Source organism: Typopeltis vanoorti, chromosome 9 (assembly GCF_054136105.1).
Source record: "Typopeltis vanoorti isolate ZY-2024b chromosome 9, IOZ_Tvanoo_1.0, whole genome shotgun sequence".
NCBI lineage: Eukaryota > Metazoa > Arthropoda > Arachnida > Uropygi > Thelyphonidae > Typopeltis > Typopeltis vanoorti.
In genome coordinates, this window is record NC_143557.1 from 98,052,291 (window position 1) to 98,073,666 (window position 21,376).

The window sequence follows — 21,376 nt, forward strand, 5'->3', positions numbered from 1 at the left end:
CCCAATTATATAACAAATTCAAAAATCTTAACATCAGGAGAGAAATCATCATTCAGTAAACTAACAGTGTTAGATAGCAAAACGTTGGTAAAAAGGGAAACAATGTCAAAGCTAACTAACAAACCCAACTCTTATATTTGATTCTTGTTTTTTTCCAAGAAAATATGTGGAATTCTTGATGAATGATCTGGATTATCCAATATTGGCAGTTAATAAATGTGAAAGAAATTTAGCAATTCTATAGATTGGGGGGGCAATACAATTCACAATAGGTCTTACGGGATAACCTTCTTTATGAATTTTTGGGAGCCCATATAAACAAGGAGGCCTTCCAAAATGGATGCATAACTTATCCAAAGTAGTTTGATCTGAACTAACAACTTCATCAAGGAACTTAATTGTTTGTGTTTTTGTAGGGTCAGAACTAATTTCTTGATAAGTGAAGATATCCTGTAAAAGGAAGTCTATCTTTCTCACAAGTTGGCCTTATCCATTACCACTACAGCTTTTCCATTATATGCTTCTGAAATAAATATATGGGTCTTTTGACTTAATGAAAACAGTGCACAAATTTCAATACTACATAAATTATATGGAGGCAATTTGTTTATAGTTATGCCACAGATACCTTTAAAGATAAGTATAGCATTAAAATAAATCTAAATAAACATAACATTTGACTTGTTCTATAATTTGGTTTTCTACTTTTATTGTTAACTTTGAGGAATCCTATATATTTAATGCAAGGCCATATTTTTTACTCTGCATTTATTTGCTCTATTAACATTTGCAATCTGAAATCTACATAATAAATTTAGTTTAATACTTTATCCAAGTGTATGCAAACAAATTTGCACCTGAAGTATCTTCAGGGCTGAGGCAACTTGTAGTAAAGGTGGACCAAGCTCTCTCATCACTCCCATAATAATGCAAAGCACATCTCCTTGTGGACATGTATAATGTTATGCATTGAGGGAAGGGCCACTACCCAGACCAGTTTCGACCTTTATTGAGGTCTCATCAGTGAAAATCAGACCAAGAAGTGGTGATACTAAGGCAGAAACAATGGAGAGGTCATATTTACTTATATGAGTTGTCAAAAGGTGTACCACCTTATTATTAAATTACTCTGGATTTAGAGAAAGATGTTGGAAGTTTATTTTCCACTTGGTTAGACTATAATAAATTTAGTTTAATCCTTTATCCAAGTGTATGCAAACAAAGTTTGCGCCTGAAGTATTTTCAGGACTGAGGCAACTCGTAGTAAAGGTGGACCAAGCTCTCATCACTCGTTATAAGAGATACTGAGACATATAGTCTCAGTATCTCCCATATAGTCTAACCAAGTGGAAAATAAACTTCCAACGATAATCTGCATAACGAAGATTATATTTCTTCTTTTTATTTTTACTCCCTCCAGTTCTTCCAAACTTTCAAAAATTTCTATGCTCTAGAGATTGAACAGAAGATAAGAAAGTACACATCCTGCCTAACCCTTGGTATGTGGAAAATTTCTAACCATTCATTATTGATTTATATGTTTGCAGTTTGGTTCCAATATATATAGGATATCGGTCTTGTGCCATTCCTATCTGTTCTTTTCTTCATTAATGTTTCTAATAATTTCTTATGGTGAAGACTATCAAATGCATTATTTATAATAAAGCATTATATTAAAATTATTATTATTATCTGAGACCTCTAGGGAGTCAAGGACTCATTGAGGGAAACTACAAGTCCCCCAAATCAGCTGTTATACCTTTTCTTAAATTCATCCACACTAGATGCACTCATTAGTCCCTAAAGGAAAACTATTCCAATCACTCACTCACTGCTTTGTGAGAGAAAAACCTAGCTCTTACTCCTTTCTTGACTGCAAACAAATTTCAATGGATGCCTCCATGTCCTTTCCCCACCTTCCGTATAATTTCATCAGTTGATTTCCTATAACACCCATTCAGAAGTTTATAGACCTCTATCACATCACCCCCTTTTTTCCTGTTAACCAGAGTCTGTAATCCACATATTCGCAATCTGTCCTCATAATCTAAATACCATAATCTGAATATAATCTTTGTAACTTTTCTTTGCACCCTTTTCACAGCTTCTTCATCTCCTTGGAACCTGGGAGACCAAATATGTGCAAATAATTCAGGTGTGGTCTTATTGAGGCCTTATAAAGAGGCAAAATGACTTCCTTATCTTTACATGTCAAAGTTCGCATTTTCTTTTTCCCATGGTGAATTGAATGAGTGGATGAAGGCTGTAGATCTGTTGTAGGAAAGTGATATTCATTTCCAGAATGAGGCCAAACAGCAAAAAACATGAATTGACCTCTGAATTGTATTTGCAACTTTTACTATGTGACCTTTGAACTTCAAATTCCTATCCATCGTTATGCCAAGATCTGTTTAAATTCAACTGTTTAAATAAACAAATACACAAAGTACTCTAATAAAAATTTTAATAGCTGGCATGGTTGCCTCAGTGGATAGCATCTCTACTCTCCAACCAACAAGTTATAGGATCAAATTCCACTGTAGCACCACAGATGTTTGCAAATGTCTTCAGATGGTAGATTAATTTCACTCCCAGGTGTGAGAAGACCACCCTTTTCATCAATCAGAAATGGTATTTTTGAAATGGTAAAAATAGCCTGAAAATACTAGTCTCTAGAGTAGTAATTCTGGAACCTTTAGCTCATTTACTCCAGTATGTGCTTTACATTAAAAAAAAAAAATGTCTAAGTGCCACTGCAGGTACTAATTATGCATATATTACCTTTAGTATAGACATACGTTTGAGCACATTTACCATAATCCAAAACATTTCATAATTTAGCTTCAGCCTTGTCCCACTGTTCATGTAATAATGATCAATGAAATGTACTGAACCTAAGTGAATCACTAACAAACTTGTTTCTTTTTGATAATGGGAAAATGTAATTTAACTTAATGAAATAGAAGACCTAAAGGGCTTCATTCTAGCAAAACTAAGCTATTTCTATAAAGGATATGATATATATACATTTTATGAGACAACTTATGAGAATATAATCTTTGCCATGGGAGTTGCCTTGGTTTATACTACTTAAAAAAAAGTGGGCAAGGCTATAATCAGACATATTATGAGGTAGCACAGGAAAAAAAAAGTTTTAATTATAATTTTACTTTTTAATTTATGAGGAATCTAAGCTAGATATAACATAATCTGTGGGGTAGTCTGTGCTTGAGGAATTTGTACTTAAACATATTTTAGTATAGTTTGTTAATATTTTTTGTGCAGTGTTGGAATAATGGCAACAGCTGCAATTCAGTTTTCCAATGGCTTATCATCGAGTCCTCCAACATTTAAAGACTACATTTTACACAGCATACTATTGGGATTTTGTAGCATGTGGTGCTTACAGCATGTAGGCATCCTGGCAGCTGAAATGTTGCAGGTGAGAGACCAGGAAGTGCATGTCTGTGTAAAATGCAGAAAACATGAACTGTGTGATTTAGAAATTAGCATAACAGACCTTGGAAGTGTTATGCCAGAAATGGGTGAATACTCACAAGAGAGAGATGAGTAGCACAATCGAGGATGAGGAAAATAAGCAGCATGTGAATAAAAATATAAAATTAGGGAGGGTAGTAGGTTTGAAAGATATTATAGTTTTGGAAGATGGTGTTGATTGGAATGATGAATGTCAAGCGAGAGTTGGTAGTTGAGAGAGAGAGATGTGCTGAAAGAAGTGAAATGCATGAGGAACTAGTTGAGAAGCATGAAAGAAGAGATTAGGAGACTAAAAAAAAAAAAATGTGAAGCAAAGCAGGAGTAGGGGAGAGAGAGAGAGTGTTATGGGAATGATAGAGAACAGGAGAACCAGTGGAAGCAAGAGAATGAGACAAAAGCAACATAGGAACCAAGGAGGGGGAGGGAGAGAGAGAGGAGAACAAAGAGAGAAAGTGTCAGAAGAAACAGAGTGTTAAGAGGTGTTATGTATAGAGAATTCATGATCTGTGGTGTGCAAGATAGAATTTCAGAGGAGTGTTTGCCTGGAAGAATGATTGTGTGACTATGACAATTAAGCAATGTGAAAAAGTGGAAGAGATGAGTGGGACAATTGGGTAATGACTTGAGAGGCAGTGTGAATTGGGTAATGAGAGATCTGAAGTTCTTGCTTGAGGTTGTATGGAAGACAGTGAATGTGTTGCTCAGGTATGATAATGCAGAGCTGTGGACAAGAGCATCAATAATGAATAGCATGATAGCATGGATGCTTGGAGGGCATTTGAAGACAGAAAGGAACTGTATGCAAGAGACAACTTGCATTTGAACAAGGAAAGACATAGGCATCAGGAGAGAATGCTGTTCTATGAAAAAGTCAGTGTGTCGATGCAGGGAAACTAGAATTATCAGGGTGGATGATAGCAAATGTGGCCTGTCATGGGAATAATAAGGCTAAACAATATTAAACAACAGAGTTGTGTATGAGGGAGCAGCATCAAGATCAAGGTGAGCAGAACAGGATATTTAGTGGGATGCTGCTATAAGCATGGAGCACAGAAGGTGAAGAGCAGATATTTAGGAAGTCGAGCTTAGGTAGTTGCAAAAAAGAATGATTGTTATGGGAGATTTTAGCTATAGTAACTGCAGGTAAAAAAGTGGTTAGGAAGAGGAGAGGGGTAGAGAGCAGATGCATGAAAAATATAAGACTAAGGCCAAGAGAGTGACTAGTAGGATAAGGAAAGTAAAAGTGGAATGTGAGAAGAGATTGGTCCTGAGATTCATTGTGGTTAATAGGAGGAGGAATGACTGTAGAAGAATGACAGCGGATAAAATTGGGAATAGAGTGACTGATGCAATAGGCCATAGTGAAGTTGTTGAATGAATACTTTATTGGGGTATTTCATCCTACAGAAGTAGGTTTTAATACTAGAAGGTATAGGCAGGTTCAAGGTTTAGAAATGTTAAAAGAGGGTGTTTCAAATACTGAGTACTTTGGATGTCAATAAAGCAATGAAACTGTATGGGATTTTGATAAAGAGGTTTGAGAGAGATTGCCCTAAAGAACTTACTTTTTCAATGGGGGGGGGGGGGGTCTGGCTACAGGAAAGGTGCTCAAAGAATGTATAGGGTACAAGATAGTGCTGTGCCACTGCAGTCAAACTATAGACCAGTTTGTATTTCATTAGTAGTTAAGATTTTGGAGAAATTAGTGAGGGATCATTTACAACTGGGCAAGATGAGGGAAATATCTGCCCAGGGTTGTAAATGATCCCTCACTAATAACAAATCCATGCTACGAGAGTCAGCATGGATTTGTTAATAGACACTCTTGTTTTAGTAATCTGATTGCCTTTTATAATAAAGTAGCAAGAGTGGTTGATGAGGAAAAGTCATATCTGCCATTTTTTTTAAATTTTATAAAGACATTTGTTAAGATGCCACATGATAAGCTGATACTTAAGTTGAAGCACACAGGTTTGGAGTCAGGTTAGTGAACTGGATTGGGGATTAGCTATTGATAGATATCAGAGTTGTGTATGAGGGAGTGGTATCAAAGAATAAAAAAGGTTACAAGTGGGGTCCCACAAGCTCAGTACTAGGTCCTGTATTGTTTAACCTTTACATCAATGATATTGTCAAATGGACTGCAATGGATATTACATTGTTTGCAGATGATGTGAAGCTGGAAAGAGTTATTAGTAATAGTGCAGATGTAGTCATTCTTCAAGAGGATTTGAATAAACTGGACAAATGGGCAAATAATTCAGCTAAATGAAAAGTCTTGAAGTTTGGAATACATTGATAAGAGGCTGCATACTCTACTGGAGGAAGCAAGGGATCTTGGTGTGATGATTGATAGAAACCTGAAATTCAGGTTTCTATCAATCATCACACCAAGGTGGTGAATGTAACCCAGAGCATTGCTACAATACTGAGATGGACAATGACTAGCAGAGATAAAAGAATTGTCATTCAGAAAGATTCACAAAAAATTTTCATAAAGCTTTGATCAGACCACACCTGAACTATTTTGCTCAAATTTGGTCACCAGGATTTGAAGGGGAAATATTAAACTTGGAAAGAGTGCAGAGGCAGATAATAAAAATGATATTAGAACTATACAATGTTAGTTATGATGATAGACTGAGAGAATGTAGACAGAGGGAGAGGTGATATGACTGAGACATTTAAACTGTTGAGAGGCAGTTACAGGGTTGACGCTAGAAAGTTCTTTCATTTGGTTGAACGGGGGGGGGGGGCATTCCTGGAAATTGCGAAAGGAATTCACAAGCAAGAAGGTCAAGAGTGGCTTCTTCGGATGGAGGGGTGGTTGAATTGTGGAATGTACTGCCTGATAGAGTAGTGAGAGCACAAATCGTGAATAAGTTTAAGTAGTGGTATGATAGACTATGTTTTCTAGGGTGGGCCTCCCATGATGAGTCCTGCGACTCCCTGGAGGTCCTGAATCATAATAATAATAATAATCGAAAAATGTAAACAGCTCATGAGTTTACATATTCGCCTCATATTATTTTGTTTAAGTTTCACTGGCCTGACAGCTGTTTTGAATGTTGGTTCTCATCAGAGACAAGACACCTTAAGATGACAAAAAACCATCTTGTCCAACCATAGCAATCTCATGTCGGAAAATTATATTTTTCATAAGTGAACTCTCAGTAGGTGTGTACATAAATTACTGAAATAAAAAGAAAAAGGCTTCAATTCTGACAAAAGTAATGTAATTTAACATTTTCCTTATAGGTAAAAACAAAGATCAAAAATATTTTAATTTCCATTTCCACTGACATTTCCAATAAAAACCTATTAAACTAGAAAAATATAGAAGGTAGTTTACTGAACAGTATGAGAATACGTGTAACTATGACAATTTTCTTTTACCATAAAAAAAGAAAAACATTGTGTTCAAGCATTCTAAACAGATGTTTATTGCTTATTCTCTAAAAAAAACCAGTAGTATTGGCATTATAAAGCTCCAAAACAATGAAACACCATATATAAGAAATATGTAGTTTATTATTATTATTATTATAAACAACAGAACTGCCTTACAAGCACATGACATAGCACCCCACACACTGTCAACATAATTTTTCACGATTAGAGATAAATCTCAGCTCAGTGCAAGTCAATCTTGGTTGTTTAATTATCAATATCCAAATAATAATAAATCATGTTGGTGCTATTAATTAATCAAACAATCAAATCAAATAAAAAGTGCTTTTGTGTTGCAAATACAACAATTCTACTTTCTGGTATTGTAATTCATGAAGCTGTAGGGTTTTTTTTTTTTTGGAACAGTGGCCAATTTTTTTTTTAAGTGCTTCCATAGCATAATTGGAAGAACAATGGGTCATTGCACCCTTCGAGTGGAAAAAGAACTAAACTCAATTTTCATCATGATGAGAGGAATCTATAATTATATAGGCTTTTTCAATTGAAGGGGCTAGTCAATCTCATACAGAGGTAATGGAATTTTCATCCCACATACAGGAAAATCAGCCATGAGAAATACTTAATTTACACACAAAAAATAAAAAAGATAGCATAGTGTGGCTGGTGAATTAAGTAATGGAGATGTGTAGAGAGTAGAGTACTCTCTCACGCAATGAATGCTTGGAAGCATCATAATAATAACTTAATTAAGAAATACTAATTTTAAAACATATTTTAAATGGGATCCCAACTACTGCTTATGTTATTTATGACAACACAGAATGATAAGAAAATAATATTTATTAACTTATTTGCTGATATTTTGTTGGTATTATATCCAGCATATTATTATTATTATTAGGTGACACACCTCCAGGGAGTCCACAGACTCATTGGGGGAGAGTGTGCCACAGTATCGAATGATTGACCCTTCCAACTACTACCCACACTCAAACTTGCTTAACTTTTTGAGTGAGCCATTAGTAGCAGAGGCTCTACCAATTGACCAACCTTTGGTATCTTCAGAGCACAAAAACAGCTTGTCACAGTATGCAAAACAACAATTTGATATTCATATTTATAAATTTAGGGACACAAAAACACGTGTTCAACACATGTGTTTTTGTGTCCCTAAATTTATAAATATGAATGCTGATCACCATGTAACCTTAAAAGAAAGAAATAATTTGATACAATTGTGGACTAAATAAACTGTAACAAAACAACAAAAGGAATTAAAATCCTAATCACTAGGATTTTAATTCCTTGTATTTTAATTTTAACTAATAGTGATTTGGATTAGAGGGTCTCAGTGCTTGGTCCTCTATTATTTAATTTGTACATCAATGATATTGGGAATACTTTGAAAGAAGATATCCACTTGTTTGCTGATGATGCAAAACTGGGAAGAGTGATAGTTAATTCAGATGATGTGGATATCTTGCAGGATGACTTAAATAGGCTGACGGTTTGGGCCAAACTAAATGGCTGCAGTTTAATGTGGCCAAGTGTAAGGTGATGCATTTTGGAAGGATGAGATCACATGCTGTTTACTATATTGATGAAACTGAACTGCAGGAAGTTGATGAGGCTAGGGACTTGGGAGTTATTGTGGACAGAGAACTTAAGTTTCGAGGGCATATTGCAAAGGTTGACAAAACTTCACATCAGATTACATGGTTATTGAAGGACACACTGACAAGCAGGGATAAGGAAGTGATTGTTCCGCTTTATAAACATCTGTGGGATATCCCCTATGAGGATAGAGTGAAGGTCTGTGGGCTTCAAAAACTAGTTGATAGATGTAGGAGAGGAGATATGATAGAGGCATATAAATTATTAAAAGCTTTATAGGATTGATACTGATAACCTTTTTAAGACCAGTGCAGGAAGGGAGAGAATGAGGGGGGGGGGTCATCCTTGGAGATTGTGTAAGAGTGTGGTTAACAAGGATGTTAGGACTAGATTTTTTGCTTGGAGGGTTGTAAATGGATGGAATGCATTGCCAGAGGTGGTTGTGAATGCTTCATCTGTGAATGAGTTTAAGGGGAATTATGAATAATGGTATTGTGTGAATAACAATTAGTATGTCAATATTGGGTCTCCGGCGACGAGTCTTTTGACTCCATGGAGGCACCTTATATAATAATTAGGCACCATCTATGTTGAAAAAAAGAGAAAACAAATATTAGTTAGATTTTAAAATGACTGTCTCCCAGAGTTTTGGTAAATTTATACAGCCATACTTGTTGAAGTTTGGAGTATGTTTTAAATCGTCTATTGATTCCAAAAACAATCTCTCTGACTTATGACTTCTGTGTAGCACTTTTGTTTACTTCCAACTGATCCTGTGTGAAGTGGTATCCAAGGCATGGTCTGCTAGACCCAATTTGCCATAACAATAGTGCCAGATGAATTTTTTATATTCACCAAGGCTAATGGCAACAGTTCTTCCTGTCTGTCCATAGTAAACCCAATCACAAGAACAGCGTCGGGGTCTAGCAGACCATGCCCAGATTCATTTTTATGTGCACAAAGTGACATTAAATGCCATGAAACAAGTCCATTCCTGATCAAGAAAGCATGTGATTTGTACTTTGGAGGCCATGTGGGTGATTTGGACCAGACTTAGGCTCCTCATATGTCACAGTAGATGTGCACAGTATTAAAGAATATGGCTAATGGAAACTTATACAAATTGAAGTATATTACTATTATTGTTATTATTATCCGAAGACCCCATGGAATCCTAGACTCATCTAGGAAGTTCCTCTATCATACACACAGCTCATCATACCTTGCCTTAAACACATACTCTGCAGACACCACATTCTCAGGCAAGGCACTCCATTCATTCACAACTCTGCATGCAAAAAAAAACTGCTTCTCACTCCCTTGTTCACATCCTGCTTATACAGCTTCCAGAGATAATCTCTTGTTCTCTGCTGATCTCCCACCATTTTATGAAAAACCTCTTCAACATTCTTCCTATAACAACCTCTCCCCAACTTGTATGTCACTATCATATCACCCCCTCTATCTCCTATCCACTAGATTCTGTAAATTGCATCTTCTTAATCTTTCCTCATAAAGATAAAGATCAAAGATCAATCTAATTCTGGATCCTGGTTCTCACCATCCTCTCCAATACTTAAACCACAACAACACAGATAGGCTTATAATTTGATGCTTGAGTTCTGTCACCTCCCCTTGGTCAATTGCCTCTGGACCTTTTCCAACATCTCTTCATCCTTTTGAAAACCAAGTGACCAAATCTGTGCACAGTAGTCCATGTGTTGTCTAATCAAGGGCTTACACAATGGAACAAGAATCTCCTTGCTTCTACAAGTCAGCATCCTCCGCATCATTCCCAGAATTTGTCATATTGTCTTCACAATTTTGGCAAGTGTCCTCTAAATTTTAGATCCTTATCCACCATCAGCCCCCAGATCTCTTATTTCATCCACCTCCAATAATATATCCCCCACCAAACAAACTCTACATCCCATCTATGCTTCCCAAAATTTAAAACCTTACATTCTGCAATGTTGAAATGATATCCCTACTCCTCTGCCTATTCACTCAATCTATTCAAGTCTTCTTGTAAGGCCAGAACATTTGCTTTATTCCTCAGCGTTCACATCCCAACTTTGCATCATCTGCAAACAACTGAATATACCCATCCAAATCTTCCTCAAAATCATTAACATACAGGTTAAACAGCAATGGTCCTAAAACAGACCCCTGAGGCACATCACTAGTGCCTTTCCTCCTCCTGGATATTGCTCCCCCCCATAAACAACTTGTTGATACCTATCAGATAGCCGGGCTCCGATTCACCGAACTAATCTAATATCCAACCCCCATTCGCTCTAGTTTGACTATCAACTTATCATGCAGTAATACATCAAAAGCCTTTGCAAAATCTAAGTATACTACTACTGTGTATCCATTTCCTTTGTCCAATGAAGCCATCATCTTATTGTAACAATAAGTAGATTACTAAAACATGACCTCTATTCAGCAAATCCATGCTGTCCAAAGATAAAGATCAAAGATCAATCCAGTTCTGGATCCTGGTTCTCACTATCCTCTCCAATACTTTAACCACAACAACACAGATAGGCTTATAATTTGATGCTTGAGTTCTGTCACCTCCCTTATGAAGCAGCACAATCTTGTCTTCCTTCCACTCCTTTGGAACTTGACCCAGTGCAAAACTTATATTAAAAAAAATATATCAAGGCATATGTCAACTCCCTGGCATATTCCTTCAGAATACGTGGTGATATATTATGAAGTCCCACAGCCTTATTAACATCAATTAACTTAAAACCAGTAGCCAATCAAATCTTTTATAAAACATTTGATTGGCTACTGGTTTTACCATACGATTGGCTACCAGAAGGGAGAACGATAAAGATAGCCCATGCGCTTGTTTTATTTTCAAACTTGGATGCATTTCTTATAGAGTTGAAACAATAATTCCAAATAATCTATACACTGCCGAATAGACTAATTTTTGTTAGGTTACCGTATGAGTTTGTGGCTTAATATATTTAAAAAAAAAATTTTTTTTGAAAAAATAAAAAAGTAAACAAGATGAACAAGGGGCTCGCAAATTTGAGAAAAATTTAACAAAAGGCTCGTGCAAGCCCCTTATAGCTCACCACTGGACATAACTCAGCTTTCAAATCTTGCATCATATTTTCACTCTAATTCACTCATTCAATTTTATTGCCAGCCTTAGAGACTTGTTTGCTGTCAACTCCCCTCACTACCTTATCATTAATTGCATTTTGTTTTTCAACTTCCGCTACATTCGTATCACTTTTGTCATTCTTACTACCATCGATTGTTAAGTTCATCAGATCACCTGTTTGCTTCTTTAAAACTTTTTTTTTTATCAATTTTTTAGCAAAGAGGGGCAGTGTAAAAGAGCAGTCCCTCTTTGCTATCAGACAAGCAGTCATTCTTCTTGTGGCTTTCTCACTAATTTGTGGTATGTGAAATTTCTAGTTCAATATTATTAAATGTAAAGTCATGCAGTTTGGCATAATGAAATATCTAATATATTATATTGGTGATTTGCTATAAGAAACTGATCAGACTAAGGATCTTGGAATTTTAGTAGATAGGAAGTGAATTCAATGGCAATATAGCAAAGATTGCAAATACAGCTCAGATGATATTTGCAATGCTGAAATAAACTTTAACAAGGATAAGTAAGTCATTTTGCCTCTTTACTAGGCCTTAATATGACCTCACTTGAAGTATTGTGCACAGGTCTAGTCTCTTGGTTTCTATGGTGAATGTTGATACAGTGAAGACAGTGCAAAAGGGAGTGTTAAAGATGACATCGGGATTGTGAAAAACAGATTACACAGACTGATAGAGAATTTGTGAACTGCAGACACTAAAAGTCAGGAGAGAGAGAGGGTGATGTGATTGAGACAAACTTCTGAAAGGGTTATACAAGATACTAGTAGGTGGAATTTTTAATTTTATGGAGCACTGGGAGATGGAAGTGATGAACGCAGTAAAGGGATGAGAACTAGATTTTTTTCCATAGTGTGGGAAAAGATTACTCATTGGAGGTATGAGTAAAGGTATTGTGAATGAATTAAAAAAAAAAAAAGGAAAGAGAGTTAGTACAAGTGATATGTTGCCTCCCTCAATGAGTCTCTGACTCTAAAGGTTTCTCTTAACAATAATATCCTCCCCGATTCATTCTCTTGCAGTCTGAAAAAGTTCTCCAGCCACCAGTTTGCTAACTTCAAAGAATTTTGTTAAATCTTTAAATATGAGCAGTGATAGTTTCTAGTATTTAAGGGGCAAAGCCCAATGAATAAGTGATGCAGACATTAAAAATGCATGTTTATTTAGCTCATAAATTTGTACACTTAAGATAGTTCTTTTGATGGCATTTTAAATGATAATACTGAAAGGAAAAAAAAAGTTATGGAGGAGGTACAAGACAATAGGTAGTGATTAGTGATCAAATACATGATAATTATGGTAAATAAATAAAAAGAACAATGTGAGAGAAGCTGGGCTAGTCAGCCAAAATTAATTCAAGAGAATTTTTCTACTACGTGGCAAACAAGAAGAAGAAGAAGAAGAATTATGGAAAGGTGAGATCAGTGAATATTTATGGTTGTAGAGTTACCATGTTTGCCATAACCACTATTATTTAATGAGAAATTTCAGTCCATTTCATACTGATGTGAATGATGCTGTACAACACACAGAAGAGATAAAGAGAGGGAAAAAGGCAAATAAAAGGGGAATTAAAGGTGAAAGAATCAGATGCATTAAGTGTTCATTGGGTTAGATGTTAATAAGGCTGTGGGAATGGATGACATATAGCCATAAAATTTTAAGGAATATGCAAAAGAGTCAGCTGGTTATATAAAAGTATGGCAGTGGAAAAGATTCTTAAAGAACGGAAAGAAGGTAAAATTCCACTGCTCACATCACTTGCCTTAGTATCCTATAATGCAAAGCACATATCCTTATGATGTAAAGCCATCAGCTTCTGTATACAAGTTGACCGAGTCCTGAAAGTACTTCAGGCATAAACTAGTTTGCTTACACTTGGATAAAGGATTAAATAAGTATATAATTTTTTGGTATCTATAATTTATAGTTTAACCAAGTGGAAAAACTTCCAACAACATACTATCTATTCCTATCCTCTGCAATTTGTACACCAGTTCAACTATTTTTGGGCAAATAAATTCAATCAATGCAACAATTTCACCTCCCTTATTTCTGGTAGTCCTGGAATTTGTAAATAAGCATAAAGATTCATTTCTTGTTTTATAAGCAGTCCTACTCATGCTGCCTATCTGACTTCTTCATATGTATTCCTGTCTGATCACCTTTATTCTTTATCTCATATAACCTCCAGGCTCAATCATCTCCTCCCCATGTATTCCAGGCCATACATTAATTCGTTACTGCTTTCAGATCTACTTTTCTTACACTTTGTCTCCAAATAACATTTCTGTTTTCACATTCGGATCTCCATTCATATTCACATGGGTCTCACCTGGTCCACTTTCCTGCTCATTTACATTAATACCTTGTTCACATCACTCATTACACACTTTCTTCCAGCAGCAGCAGTCTTTCCAGATGACTCACTCCAAAATCATTCAGATGTAATTCACTCATATAGTTCCATTTGTTCCTCAAACTCGTACCACATTCACAAACTGTACTCCTTTCTCTTCACATTTCTACTAATACTGCATTCAAAATCTTTGCTTTCCAATGCAACTCATGTCATATCTGGGCAACACACAAACTACTCTTACTATCACTGTTTTTTTCACTCTTTTCATTCTCCCAATATCACATTTTCTCTATGTTGAACCAAATCATTCATTACAACCACTAAATTCTTTGCATGCTTACTTCTCATATTCAGCATCACCCTCACCTTGTTCATCTCCCTCCTGGAAAACAGACTTTGTGCACCCTCTCATTTACCATGCCTTTTATAACAGAATTTCCATACTGTGGTACTTTTTAGTCATTTGCTACTTCTTTTTCCCCACTATCTTTCACTTTATTCTTTTTCACTTTTCTGTTCATATCCACTGTACATCTAATTTCATTTTGTATATGTATTATCTCATCTTAATCATTTTATTCTTCAATTCTTGAATTCATTACAGCAATCACTCCAGTTCCTGTTCACAGCTCTTACTCTGTCCGTTTAAATTAAAATAAACTAAAGACGACAAGAAATTATATTATTGGTTTCATCCTTGATCTAAGTGTAAGAGAACAAAGTTTGTGCATGAAGTAATTTCCCAACTGGGCTACTTGTATATAGAGGCTAATAACTTCACATCAATTGCCTTAGTCTCCCATAATGCAATGCACATATCCTTATGGATATGTATAATGCAACCCACACATATCCTTATGGACATGTATAATGCAATGCATTAGGAAGGATCACTATCCAAACCAGTTTTGACCTTTATTGAGGTCTCAGACATGTATCTCCAACAGATGACATAAATGACATATATAATGCAATCCATTATACTGTACATGTCATTTATTACTATCCAGACATGTATAATGCATTGCATTATACATGTCTGTAAGGACATGCATGTTGGGATGCTAAGGCAATTGATGTGAAGTCATTAGCCTCTATATACAAGCAGCCCAGTCGTGAAGTTACTTCATGCACAAACTTTGCTTGCTTACACTTGAATAAAGGATGAAACCAAGAATATAATTTCTTGGCATCTTTAATTTATAGTACAACCAAGTGAAAAAAACTTTCAACAGCTAACAGCTCTGTCAGTTATATTCACTTTCGCTTCACACATTTATGCTCACTTTTCCTTTTTCAATCATTTCCAGATTAACAATCACCTTATCTGCATTCATATTCTCATGCTCACTCTTCTATATATCAATCTCAAGATATCAAACATTGATCACTGCCTTTCATCTAGTATTCTTCACTTCTGTTCCTGACTTTCATTCAAATCACTGCGGTCCATTAATATATCACACTTTCTGCAGACCTTTATTCTCTCCCACATCTCTTGTTTAATCTCTCAAAAAACACATCTGATATTACACTCCTGACAATGAACCATCTTAGTAAAATCCACACTGCTCAACACACTCGATTAGCATGCCTCGTGCCTGGTTGTTGTAGTTCTTACTGCTATTTTTTGTCTTCATTTATTATTAAGTATTATATACAAAATTCACTCCAAAACCTATTAACAACCTCGATAATATCATTCAGTCTCAGAATAGGGACTCAGAAAATAAAATACATCATACAAAATAAAAAAGTCTCAGCATCACTAATTAAATAAATATTCAATAAAATGCATATAATTCTTCCAATATATTCCAAAAAATAAATTTATCTTGTGTCCAGTGATTATACTGACTATAACTATATTGGCAACACAGTGCCCTCAATTTAATTTGTCGTGTTCCTTTTTCTGGATAAGATCTGTCAGACAAGTTACTGGTGCATTAAATACAATACACTCTCCAGGGTGGGGCCAGAAGAGGACCCTTACAGAAGTCGAATAAGTTTTTTTTAATTTTTTAGGAGGTTAAAAGTTGGCATTAAGGTTGCATTTGTGTGGTACTTCATTTAGTTTTTCAGATAACACTTTAATGTATGGAATGACTAAGGATTTATTGTAATCTATTTTTATTTTGAGGTGTCGTCTTAAAGAATTTTGTTGGCAGTATTTTTGCCATAGGTACTGTTTAGGTAAATAGTGCTGATAATTTGCAATTCATGCTTAAGAACTTGCTCATCAGAACAAACATTTGTAGCTCAGTTTTTGAGTGTTCTAGTGAGTGTATGTGTTAGTAAGAGTTTACATGAATGTACAAACCAATACATGTAAGCTTATGGTAAATAGTGAAGGACAGACTGCTCGAGGGAAGATGTGTGACAAGTGTATTGAGAAATGGAAATGTAATCTGACTTTCAATTTCAATGGTGAATTGTACATGTTTCTGGATACATTTGTCACATGCCCCCCCCCCCACCTCAAGCAATCTAACTTTCACTGTTTCCAAATCTCTAGTATATGTTGACACATAATTCATAAAATAGTACAACTTCACAAATATAGTTCTGGGAGAGAAGTGTTCTAATTATAGACAAGTCTGTATATCTGTAGTTGTAGTCAAGGTATTGGAGAGGTTGGTAAAGAAGAGAATACAGGACTGAATTGATGGAAATAAAATTCTTTATGATGGTCAGAAAGGGGTTTGTAAAGGGCAGGCATTGCTTTAGCAATCTACTTATATTTTATGATAAGGTGACAAATGTGGTAGATATGGGATATTCATATGCAGTGATATTCTTGGACTTTGCAAAAAGCACTTGACACATTGATCATGAAGTGATTACTTGTGTAGTTGCCAGCCATGTGAGGACTTCTGAGAGGAAAGAATTTAGGTGATTATGAAAAACTCTGGAGACAGCTTGAGCTTTTTATAATCACATAAATCCCAAAAGAGAAGTTGGGTAGAAAGGAGTTTAGTGTTGTTTGGGTGACATTCTAGAATTATCTGGTAGAAACAATGTCTAAATGTATTCCAACAGTCAGAAAATTAAATAAGTTTGGTGTGAAAGATGAATGCAGAGATTAAGCATGCAGTACAAAGGAAGAAGGCTTTATAGAAGCAACATACGATGAGTGGTAAAAATCATTTCATTGGAGAGTACAAAGAATAGGCAATTAGGATGACTCGTTAAGAGTGCAAAGGTACAGTATGAGCAGTCGTTAGCTAATGAAGCCAAAAAAACTTCTAGGGAATTCTTTCAATATGTAGCCAACAGAAAAAATGAACAATTACTGAAAGATGACATTGGCTGATAAAAAAAAAAAAAAACTGGTAAAAGGATAAGTGCTGCAGAGAACATAGTTGAGATATTAAATAAGCAGTTTATAAAGATATTTTATCCTTGTGGATGTGACATTATACAGAGTTTGAGAACAATGACGGGAGGGGGAGGACAATGACTGAGTGAACAAGAGGTATATGGAAATTTGATCAAACTTGATGTCAATAAGGCTATGGGACTTGAAATATTACCATGTGTTTTAAAGAAATGTGTCAGGTAGTTGACAAGATTGTACCACTTCATAAGGGAGATGACAGAACTCAAGTTTCAAATTATAGGCCAATCTGTGTATCGGATTAGAACACATCTGGATTATGTAATCTAAATAATTTGGATTTTGGAGAGATGAAGGCAAAAAAAAAAAAAAAGACAGATAAAGGTAATATGAATGTAGGCTGAAGAGAATATGATATGCAGAGCTTCATAGATAGAAGTAAAAATAGTGATGGTACAATTTTGACATAAGTTTCTATGTGCAGTTTACTAAATGCACAGTAAAAAGATTTCCTAATGGTTCGTAAACAAGAAAGAACAAAAATAGGGACAAGCCTTGGAAGTTATATAAGGGAATCACAAGCTAGTAAATGAAGCGTAGCTTTAATACATAGGTGGCGAGTGAGTGAAATTACTGGTGAGGATGGTGAAGGAATTTAAAGTATAACTAACTTTGTGACATTTAGGATGGTATCCTCTTCTATGATGAGTCCTTTAATTCCATGCAGATATTATGATGATGAAAATAATAATAATGGGAATAACCTTTTGTCATTAATGCAGAAACAGAATGATTGATTATATACAGATGATTTTATAACAGTGATACTCATGTTTTCTTAATACTAACATTAAATTAAATTATTTGTTGAATGTTTATTATTATTATTATCTAAGACCTCCAGGAGTCAAGAACTCATCGAGGGAAGCTGTAAATTACCCAACCCCAGCTATCATACCTACCCTTGAATTCATTCACACTAGATGCACTCACTACCCATAAGGGCAAATTATTCCACTCACTCACTGCTCTCTGGGAGAAAAACATAGCTATTAACCCTTTCTTGACTGAGAACAACCTTAACTTTCATGGATGCCCCTGTGTTCTCTTCCCGTCTTCCATATAACGAAAAATTTCATCATTTGAAATGCTATAACACCCATTCAAAAGTTTATAGACCTCTATCATATCACTCCTCTTTCTCCTGTTAACCAGAGACTGCAATCCACATATTCACAATCTGTCCTCATAATCAAAATCCCATAATCTGGATATAATCTTCGTAACTCTTCTTTGCATCCTTTCCACAGCTTCTCTATTTATTCCCTTGGAACCTGGGAGACCAAATCTGTGCACAGTAATCCAGGTGTGGTCTTATCGAAGCCTTATAAAGAGGCAAAATTACTTCTTTATCCTTACATGTCACGGTTCGCTTCAGCATAGAAATTATCCTCAGAGTTGTATTTGCAACTTTTGCTATGTGACCTTTGAACTTTAAATTCTTATCCATCAATACACCAAGATCCCTTGCCTCTTCAGTTTCTTGTAGCATAACCCTGCTAATATAACATGCCACTGGAACTCTAATCACGCCAACTAATAAAAAACCAAAATTTTCAATAATATAAAGGTATTAGGAAAAGATTTCTTTTTTTAAATAAAAAGTGACTGTTCAGTCCAATATGCTGAATGAATTTAAAGCCAAATAGGATAGGTATAGTGACAATAATACAGAGAACAAAAACACTAATTCTCTCAATTTATAGCATCAGTTGAAATTTATGAAGAGTTTTATAAAACACAGCAAAAATAAATATCTCTAGAAGATGTATCATAATATATTTTATTCTTCAAAAAATTTTTCATAGGACATATATTATATTCTGTCTAAATAGTTAAAGCATTACATCTATATTTTATCTAGCTAATAAGATAAAGTATTTAGTATTAAGTTGACACATAATACAAGCAAATACTGCATCAATGAAGTGTTATAACAAATCTCATTAAAATATTTCTAAATACTTGATTAACTTCAACTTTTGTAATTCCTAAAATTAAATTTTTAGAATAAAATTAAAACTGACTATTACAAATTATTTTTCAGATAAAAAGCTTATTTTAGCAGATGAAGGATTTCTATTTAAAACATATAAACAAAACATGGACTCTTTGATATAGGTATCTTTATACAGCCTTTAGTCAGAAGTCATTAGCTTTTGCAGATCAATGAACTATGTTACTAAACGCTACTCTTTGTAATAAAATGCTTTTAACTCACTCCATATATTGCACAGAACTCTTTATGGTACTTTAAATGTCATTTTATTTATTTTCTTAGATCAAATTACTTTGTGGTGTAAAATTGAAGTAGAACTTACATTCTTCAAAAACCTATCATATGTAAGAAATTAAAATTTTTATAAATAAAAAACATAATGTGGAAAAAATTACCTTTCAACAAAATTCAAGTAATATACATTAATGCATGAATAAAATCCATTCCTATAACTTGCAGATCAAAACCAATGTCTACCAATGGCTTATTTTTTCAGGATTGCCAAAATGCCATACTTATAGCTTGTACAGAAAACACCACACACAGGCACAAAATATTCACTTAAAGCACAATTTGAAATTTTTATATTGTGCAACTAACTTTCAATAATCATAAAATATAGAGTGTGGTCACTTTAAATCAAAAATATAAACAAAATAAAAGGAGGAAGAGAGAAAAGACTGTAATGAAGGTAGGAAGAGTGAAAGGCCAGCCAGCTATATTTACAGTGATGTGCTAGTGCAGGAAAACTTGGATGGCTGTACAAAGCAATGGCCCACTCCAGCCCAGACAGGGGGAGGTAAGCCTTCAGTTAAACTTAGCTTACAGTAAGTGTTGGCTCTGAGTCAAAAAGAGAGTTTCAATATCCTCAAATATGCTTTGCTTGTAAATGAGTCATTACCTTACTGACTTGGATATGCAGAATATTTTTGATAGAAATAATATAACTAAAGGAAGTTATAGAATATCAATTGAAAAATTATGTTTTACATTAAATAAAATAAGATTTCTTAATGAAAGAAATGTTTTTTAAATCTCAAACATAAATAAAGGGAAAATGAAGAAAGAAAACAAACCCCTTGGCAACAGTGAAAGAAGACAATTTAACTGTTCAATGTTCAGATAATTAGAAGTTTATGTGAAAATTTTCCTTTTAAAATTTATCCCAGTTTAAATGAAAAAAAAAAAATTAGATTAATATATTAAGATAATACAATATAATCAGTGTTGAATTCAAAACTTGTTTATATGAAATACGAGGAGGTTTGGAAAGTTCTGATAATACCTAGAACAAAAATTAATTAATTTTTGTTCTAGGTGTTATCTGAATAATTTTAAGTCTTCTTACATATCTTAAAAGAAAAGATATTTTCTGAAAACACATTTTTGAAAAAGCTTTTATATAAAAAAAATTATGAAAAAAGCACTTCTGTTCTAGGTGTTCATCAGAACTGTCCAGACCTTCCCACCCCTTCACACCTTTTAAATTCTATAAGTAATAGAATAACAGTACTGAACTATAGCAGCTGATTTACTGATTTAAGTTAACTGCTTTAAATGAATTAATAATTAACAATAACTAAAAAAGAACAACTTTTGTTAGGACTATAACTCAGACATTTTACATGATACCTAAATTAATTAATAAACACATCATTCAACTTTAAACTCTAAAGTTCATACTGAAATTACTGTGATGAAACTAAAACTGGGATCCTCACAGCCAAGTGGATGATAGAAAAATAGAACAGCTAATTTAGCAGTACTCAGAAATTGTATTATTATTATTATTATTATTCAGGCCTCCATGGAGTCAAAAGATCTCCCTCCCCCTAAGAAACACAAAGTCTATCATACCACTCCTTAAACTCATTGACCATTCTCGCTCTCACCACTCCATCAGGCAATGCATTCCATGGTTCAACCACCCTCCATGCAAAGAAACCACTCC

At 34.6% G+C, this 21,376-nt stretch overlaps 1 protein-coding gene across 5 annotated transcripts in view; it reads right to left on the bottom strand.

The window, feature by feature from the left end:
• Window positions 1–20,110, bottom strand: part of LOC150103285 (uncharacterized) — a 454,389-nt gene extending 434,279 nt beyond the window's left edge. For all 5 annotated transcript variants that reach the window (XR_016548822.1, XM_090397913.1, XM_090397914.1 and 2 more), the window contains exon 1: window positions 19,821–20,110. The gene's annotated coding sequence lies outside the window, so the exon portion shown is untranslated. The remainder of the gene's footprint in view (window positions 1–19,820) is intronic.
• Between the last annotated feature and the right edge of the window lie 1,266 nt (window positions 20,111–21,376).